Here is a 7,025-nt window from a genome sequence, read left to right as displayed (position 1 = left end):
TCCCTCTCTTTCCCCTCCCTCATCTCCTTTCTCCTTCCCCTCATCCCTTCTTCCTTCTCTTCCTCTTACCCTGTACTAATCCCCCCCCCCTCACCCATGCCATCTTCCCCTCCCTCCCATAACATCCCCCCCTCACTCCTCTTCCCTCCCCCCTCCATCTCCTTCACCCACATCGGCTGCCCTTTGATGTGTCCAAGTCCAACCGCTCTCCCCTACACGACTACCACCACCACTACCATTTCTACCACACTGCCACCACCACTACCATTTCTACCACATTGTCACCAACTACTACCATTTCTACCACACTGCCACCACCACTACCATTTCTAACACACTGCCACCACCACTACCATTTCTACCACACTGTCACCACTACAATTTTACCACACTGCCCCCACCACTACTATTTCTACCACTTTATCACCACTACCATCTTACTACACTGCCACCACCACTACCATTTCTACCACATTATCACCATTGCCATTTCTACCACACTGCCACCACCACTACCATTTCTACCACACTGCCACCACCACTATCATTTCTACCACACTGCCACCACCACTACCATTTCTACCACACTGTCACCACCACTATCATTTCTACCACACTGCCACCACAGCCACTACTATTTCTACCACACTGCCATCCCTACCAATTTTATCAAACTGTCACCATTGCCACCATCATTTCTCTACCTCTCCCCCCCTCTCTCTCCCTCTACCTACCTACCTACTTACCTATCTATCTACCATCTATATCCCTACCTTCTTCCATTCGGTAGTGCTGTGGATGTTTAGTAACCTCTGAATATGATAGATAGATATATAGATAGATAGATAGACAGATAGATAGATGGATAGATAGATAGATACAAACAAACAGTAGTAGTAGTAGTAGTAGTAATAGTAGTAGTAGCAACCCCTGGTTCATGTAATAGTGATCCCAGTAGACTGCAGGTTGATGCTACCCTCCTGCAGTCCACCACCTTTCTTTGGGGGGGATAGTGAGGGGAAATGAGGGACGTTTGCATAACTGGGCAGCTCCATCACACGGTTATACCGGTGCCACCACGTGAAGGCGTCCATGATAATGTTCAAAATGAAAAAAAAAAAAAAAGTCATAGTACTGTAGGAGTTAATTAACGTCCACATAATTATTTTCTTAACCCCTTCACTAAGATGGTGGTCATGAAGAGGGACACATTCGCGTGCTGACACCAATACGACCAGGAGGTGGAACTGCCTGACTGTATTAGCTTCTTCCCCATCCCCCGAAAGGAAGATAGTGGTATACAGGGGATGGCCGTCATTTGCTTGCAGTCCACTAGGCTTACATTCAGATGAGCCTGCAGTTGCTACTACTACTACTACTACTACTACAACCACTGCTACAACTGCTACCTCACCAAACCCTCCAGTGAAGGAATTTCATGGCTTAGACTAGGACACTTAATGAGCAGCATAAAAGAACACTTCTGGACCAGATACAACATAGATTTTAGAACGTACATTACAATCGATATTGTTGCATCACGAATATCACGTGTACAAAGACACGAGCAGCGGAGGCGATACGTTTGTCCAAATGGTTTACATAGGACGTACACACACACACACACACACACACAAACATTCTTAGTAGGCCTATTAATACCAAAAATGGTTGTGTGTGTTAACGAACATGAAGTATGTTTATCTATATACAGCATTTTTCAAGCTCTTGTGTATTAAAAAAGAAAAAAAAAAGACGGACTAACTGACTGAGTGCTGCTGCTGCTTTTTTTTTTCTTTTTAACAGAAGAACATAAGACACTAATAGGCAGCCATTGCCATAAGTAGAGGAAATGTTCTAAAGTACTGCGGTTTCTTACATATTCAGTAACTACAGCCTACTATTTTTTACTCTATCTTTGCCTAAAATATCCGTTTCTCCATTTTCAATGAAAAGTTGCAACACAAGTTCATCACAGAAATATGATGCGAGTCACGAAAGTGTAGTGTCTTTTTCTACCTCTTAGCTACACGAAATTCTCCACAAAAAGCACGAAAATATGGGCCATCACTATGAAAAACCATTAACCCAAGACGTCCCGTCGACGTATGGGTACGTTGCAACATTTTGCATTTGCCAGTCCCATCGACGTACTGGTACGTTTTGCAATTGCAAGGTCCCTAATTTGCACAGTTTTCAATTTTTGCGCGTGATTTTTCATACGTATACACGGGACACCTTCCTCTATTCCTCTACAAGATGCCAAGCAGGGGCAATGCCTTACACTGCATAACCTCCCCCCTCCCCCCCACACCATTGTCTCGGCAATTCACCTGTTACCAGTGACCTGGCCAATAAAGACATTCAGGGCCAGAGTGATTCCCCAATCGATGACAATGTGGAGGACAAAGTTTACGTAGCATTAGAGGAAGAAACAATCAGAAATGATGATCAGGTAATGTGACAAACGAAGGTCAGGAATGGTGATGAGTTAGTGAGTGAAACAATGCTTATAATGCCTATATTACTGTTTGAAAACCAATATACTCTCGTACTACATATAAATTCGTACCAAATAAATAAATAAATACTGTTTAGGAGTGGTGTGGAATAGTTATTCTCCCGTAGAACTCGTTTTCTTTGCATCCAGCCTGATAGAAAACCCTGTAAGGTAAGGAGATACTCCTACCTGTATCGAGTATTTTAAACCTCAGGTGAGCAATTTCTCTATGAATTTTCGATGTTTCTCACCAAAAGCGAAGGTTTTAGCCAAAAAAAAAAAAATTCCAAAAATGGTTGGGACTGGGGGGTGTCGGAGGTGTGAAAGTGGTCGGGACGTGAGGGGTTAACACCGGTACATCTCCATACGGGCGCAGGTCAACCAAATTATCTATCTAAAAAGGTCTTTTACAGGTTGATTACGATAGGTTAGGGTAAAAGTTTTGGTCTGACAGGAACTGTGGACCTCCAACGCTAAGTGCAGGGGCCATTGGGTGGTTAAAATCATTGGGGCTCTGAGGGGCAAAGACCCCCCAGTTAGGCTAAATTAGATTACATTGGCTGCATCGCCTGTAAACAAACTGCCGCAGTAGTTCAGGCAGTTTCCTTTAAATACCCTAAAATAGGTATAATTTGTTTCTTGTATATACGTTTGGTCTATAATCAACAAGCAGTTACCTGTGTTGCATACTGTATTAAAGTTACTTTTCTTATGAATGTGAGAAGAACCTATATACTGTAGAACTGTAGACCTACACGATACTCCCTTTTAGACCTATACCATAACTGGCCTAAAATATCCAACATTCCTTCGTGAATGCTCAGCTGTAACAACAGATTAACATGGAATATCATACTAACCATGAAAATGTTTGAAAGGGATGTAGAACCGTATTAATGTCTTTTTCCGGCATTTCTGTCATTTTTCTGCCACTGAGATACTGCATGTGAAAAATGTACAAAAGGGAGAACATCGGAACCAAGTTAAGGTGAAATAATTAAAATACCCGCCGCCACCGGACCCCCCACCCCGCCACCCCCACCCCACCACCGAGCCGCTACCACACCACCACCCCAGGAGGACACCACGGTGGGGCTAGTGACCCAGAACAAGAGGGTCACCGGGACACTACTGTCCTGAGTCCCTCTTCCCCGCAACTACCCCAACACCAGGCAAGTGGGAAGAGACAATGACCCTGCGAGCAGGACTGCCGTCACCAGAATCGGGGTGGGACTGAACAAGATTCAGTCCCAGGTGACACCGCGTTCACGGCCACTGTACGTGATGGGGAAGGAGCGGCCACTGTACGCCCTTCAGTTACCTCCCTAAGGGCAGGAAGGCCCAAGGCTACGGCCAAAGTACGTACCAGGGTAAGGGGACCCTCGGCCACGGCCTCAGTACGTACCGGAGAGGGCGCGGCCTCTGTGCACCCCTCTCCTGTCTCTCTCTCCTACGGGAGCAACACCGCGTTCACAGCCACTGTACATGACGGGGAAGGAGCGGCCACTGTACGCCCTTCAATTGCTTCCCAAAGGACAGGCAGGCTTACGGCTACGGCCGAAGTACACACCAGGGTAAATGGACCCTCGGCTACGGCCTCAGTGTGTACTGGAGAGGGCGTGGCCTTTGTGCACCCCTCTCCTGCTTTTCTCTCCTACGAGAGCAACACCGCGTTCACAGCCACTGTACGTGACGGGGAAGGAGCGGCCACTGTACGCCCTTCAGCTGCAAGCCCTAGGAGTCACGGAGCTGCGCTCACGGCCACTGTACGTGACGGGGAAGGAGCGGCCACTGTACGCCCTTCATTCGTGGCTCTGAAGGCCCTCCCGACGCAGGAAGTCCCTTGTGCGGCTGACCCTTTCCCTCTCGGCTGCGTGGGACGCCCTTTGTCACCTTCTGGGAGTGTTGCCCCAGAGGTGTTGCCAGAGTGGTGGCGTGGCCCGATTCAGGTCCTACCGCCTACCCCTGGGAGATCCCTGTTCCTGCCGGACACCCGACGGAGACGGTGCCGCAGCTCACCCCTGTCGGCGCCTCCCCCTACAGGCGACTGCAGTCCTAGGACCCCCAGGCCCGACCAGCAGCCCCTAGGTGAAGGCAACCCAGGCTCTCTCTCTCCCCCCGGAGCCAGAGGCACCAGGCCCGCCTCCTACAGCTGTTTGGCCCCAGTCCCGAGGGCCACCTCTCAGGTCGAGGCCCCCAGACCGGAGGGCCTCCCTGCACCCCACCAACGAGGCTCCAGTACGAAGGCCTCCTCCCACGTCGAGGCCCCCAGACAGGCGGGCCTCCCTGTACTCCACCGACGACCAGGACCAGGGCAGTGACTCCCCTGTGGGCAGTGTATTCCCCTCTGCAGGAAGGCTCCCCCTAGGGCCTCCCCCTCACGCCCGGACACCATAGTGAATTATACCCAGGAAACACGGGTAAATAGTGACGTTAACGCCCCTTGTGTCATGAACAGTCGAGACGGGGAGATAACAGTGAACAGTGACAAGGTGAGGGCCAGAACAATACCAGTGAAAGTTACCACTAACCTACTAAAGCCCGATACCTGGCAGAATAGAAAATAGCCTGAGTCCCAGATAAGAGAACTTATAAAAATCGTGAACCAAGACTAGGGTGCGCGGAAGAATCAAAAGTCTGTGAATAAGTGTCGTCGCGACTAAGTGACTCCATCCAGTTTCGCGATCCGCACCCTATCTAGTTATAGTAGCATTCACCCCACTGACTCTTGGCCCTGTTCATCCCCAGTGCATTGGACTCAATTTACATAATACCAATTCTGCCTAAAGACGAAATAAGGGTATCGCGATATTGTAATTAACTACCTCAGTGTACCTGCAGAATACTATCAAGTGTAACTGTAAATCTTGGTGTTAAAGGCTAACTCTGTGTCCCTGTCTACTGTATATCCAATACCTCTCTGTTTTATATTGTAACGGTGTAGGATCTAAGACAACAGATGTGTTAAGGTATACTGCCTGGTTTTTTGTGTCCTGTTCCTTAGTGGGTGCTTTACTTCCGGTCCGGAAAGAGGACCCCGCTCAGTCACTGGTGTTCTTAGAACGAGAAGTCGGACTAAAAACACCCAGCATAACAATAATTATAGCTCCGGCAAGTGCAAGTCTACAGGTGGAACCGCGGGAGGCGAAGATGTCCTAAGTAGCTCGTGATGAGATGTGGGCAAGCTGTTAAGGGGTTCGCTACTTGAAAAAGGTTAAGAACCACTGCGGTAGGTCTATGGATCAGTTATTCTGTTACAGGCCCGTAGCCAGACTTTTCGAAGGGGGGGAGGGTCATTTCTGCTTACTATGCTTAGTCTGGACTTGCATAGCAGCCGACTGGTCAAAGGTCTGCTGCATGCTTGATATAAGGGTCTGGGTGTGAGCATGAAGGACGTTCAGAAGCAGCACAAAACTTCTGAACAACGGAGAGTGACTGTGTATTGATTTAAAAAAAAAAAAAAAAAGTGAGAGTTTGAACCTTTACGCAGGTGGAGGGGGTGTCCAACCCTCCCAACCCCCATCCCCTGGCTACAGGCCTGTGTTAAGAGTGATTATTGCATTTTCTAGAGGTGAAAAATTAATAGGTCTACGAGTAAGGTTACAATTCAGTTAGTAAACTAAAAAGAAATCTCTTACAAAATGAAGGGACGCCAAGCACAGAGTCTCACGCACCTACCCACTCAAAAGGTCGACCCTCACTGTATTCATACTCTGTACCGAGAAACGACACTAAAACATTCTTCATAATGCCTAATCGATGCCTATACAAGCGCTAAAAAACGTAAAAGTTAGATTCTGCAATTTATCTACTTGTGCAAAGGATGAAAAAGCATTGTTTCCCAAGATGTAATGTAATCTATTGTAACTTGTAACAACAGGCATTAAACGTCCAGTTAAAAAATTTACAGGCAACCATAAATTTATACATCCTCTTTCTCGCTCCATCAGAAAGAAAACGTAATTCAAGAGTAACTAGTAAAAAGACAGCTAACGCATCTTTTTCTTTGGGTTCTTGATTATACACTCTTTCACCCATCAAATATTTCACAGAATACCATCACTGGCTGGTAAGTAGACATATGCTTATAATGTGTATTATCCTCCATTTCCTTGCATCATTTTATTACTGAAATTATCTCCCTTACTCAATTTTTTTTTCAAACCCAACTGCTCTCTATCTTTCAGTCCCCCCTTTCTCATCTTATATATCTTTTTAAATTTTTTTTTCGACTTAATCGTTCTTCCTTCCATCTGTTCTACTCTCACATCTTTTTACACACTTAAAACCTTGTGTGTGTGTGTGTGTGTGTGTGTGTGTGTCATAGTTCTCTACATTTCCTTTGTTCTCTGTTAACTTTCCTTCATATTGAATGACTGTACTCAAACTGCAGGACATTGTACTGTATCTCTGGTTCCTTGCATCTCTTGGGAATGCTGCTGACAAATGTATCCAGTACAGTATTTCTCTCACCCTCACTCATTTCCTCTCCAGGCACGGATTTGGTGGTGTTGAGGTGGGATGT

This window comes from Coenobita brevimanus, chromosome 55 (assembly GCF_032717465.1).
Source record: "Coenobita brevimanus isolate Jiangsu-jjx chromosome 55, ASM3271746v2, whole genome shotgun sequence".
In the NCBI taxonomy this organism is placed as follows: domain Eukaryota; kingdom Metazoa; phylum Arthropoda; class Malacostraca; order Decapoda; family Coenobitidae; genus Coenobita; species Coenobita brevimanus.
Note: the sequence above shows the minus strand (reverse complement) of the source record.